The sequence below is a fragment of the Pteropus vampyrus genome, unplaced genomic scaffold, assembly GCF_000151845.1.
Source record: "Pteropus vampyrus isolate Shadow unplaced genomic scaffold, Pvam_2.0 Scaffold561, whole genome shotgun sequence".
Classification (NCBI taxonomy): Eukaryota; Metazoa; Chordata; class Mammalia; order Chiroptera; family Pteropodidae; genus Pteropus; species Pteropus vampyrus.
Window position 1 is genome coordinate 433416 of NW_011889342.1, and position 2086 is coordinate 435501.

Here is a 2086-nt window from a genome sequence, read left to right on the forward strand (position 1 = left end):
TGGGGGCATATGAAAATAAACATCCCAGTGAATTTTCTGAAGCCATTTAAACCATGATACTCAAAGCCAACAGACCTCTATAATAGCAGTGGTATAACAAAAATCACAAGTTAATTTCTTTAATTTGTATATTAGGAAAAAGCTCAAAGAAAATAACAATAAAATATATTCGGCTATTTATGAAGCAAACTAAATACCATGACCAGAAATACCACTCAACTCTAGAAAGAAATGAGCATTTCATAGCGGGAATTTATTTATTGTAGTAGAGCAAATGAGTAGGAAAAAAAATCATCCAAATAGAATCATCTTATTAAGTACTAAAGATATTGCATGAAAATGGTTCTGAGAAACTGTAAGTAGGATATTGCTTAACTATGATAAAATAGTTTCCTCAATCATCTGCTAATATCTACCCTGTCATGAAAATATTTGAAGAATCCATGAAGGTCATATAGAAAACAAATATGCCTGCCACTGCCACAATATGGTTTGAAATTTCAAACCAATGCAACTGAAGAAGAAAAAGCAATTATATGTTCATGTTTTGGGTAAAAGTAAGTTGATCACATTTTCAGATGATAAAATTGGCTACCTGAAATCAAATGGAAAGATATTACATCTAAGAAGTCCTTTTGCTAAGGCTAGATTAAAAAACAAACATGTATCATTTTCTTACCTATTTCTAGCAATAAACTGATACATGATAGGGAAAAAAATCTTATTTGAAATTGTACAAAAATGTAACATACACAGAAAAGTGTCTGGCTTACTGAAGGTACTCAAGTAATGATATAAATAGTAACTAATAGTCACACTTACCAGGTGCAGGAAATCTGCTCACCTCTTCTACTGGATGGCCTTATTTGGTCTCCCTAGAAACAGATGGGATGAGAATCTATCATTTGTGCCCATCACAGAGACAACTGAAGGTGGGTGTGAATGCTTGTTGAATGTGTGAGTAAATGAGGACTGGGATCCCTCTGATGTGCACATGCCAGTAAGGTGAGCAGGAGGAGACTGGGCACTGGGTAAGATGTCAGGGAGATCTGAAGGTCACATGGGAGAGAACTAGGAGAGAGGCAGTTCCTGATGAGGAAGAGAAGGCTGTGAAAATGATGAAGGAAGGAGGAGAGAGCAAAGGAGATGCTGAGAGAAAAGAGGGTGCCACTGAACCTGAAGCTTCTTTCTTGGTTAGGCATATGAACTTTATTGAACTATTTTTAATTATAGACTTTCCCAGTTTCCTTACTCTTGGCTGTGCTCCCAGGGGAACTGCATCTCCTCCCTCTTAATTAATTTCCCAAGAATGTACTATACTGTTCTTCCTACTCAGCTAGAGGAGTAGGAAGTGTTTTGTGGATCTTGTCTTCCCAGGCAGGAGAGCAATGTAGGCAGCAGCTGTGCCCCCAGCATCAGGGAGATGGCATCAGGCATGGATGGACTAGGGTGATGTTTTCAGAAGGCATGAGAGAATTTCTTTCTTCAAATGTGTGGAAAATAAAATAGAAGAAACATGGTCACATTTAAGAATATTTTTAAAGTCTCAGGTTTCTAATTTTATTTCAGAATTTTAAAGTTTCCATATAGAAATTATCTGGGGGTACAAATTTTAAAAGCACCTTGAATTTCTTCATTAGAAAAATCATAATTTACTATACATTTCCCCAGAGTTATCTTGGTAAAGGGGTCTGTGTTTGACCTTTTTCTTTTTAAATGTTATTTTTAATCGTCATAAAATACACCTAACACAAAATTTACTGTTGTAACCAATTAACAGAAATGTAGTAGTAGGTACATTCGCACTGTCAGACCATCACCACCATTTATCCTCAGAACACCTTCCAACTTGTAAAACTGAAACTCCCCATTGAACAGCAACACTTGGCCCCATTGCCCCAGCTTCCGGTTGTCACCATTTTACTTTCTGTTTCTATAAATTTGACCATCCTAGGTATCTCATATAAATAAAATCATACTGTATTTTTTTGTGATGGCCTTATTTCGCTTAGTATAATGTCTTCAAGGTTCATTCAAGTTATGACATGTATCGGAATTTCCTTCTTTTGAAAGGCTCAATAATATT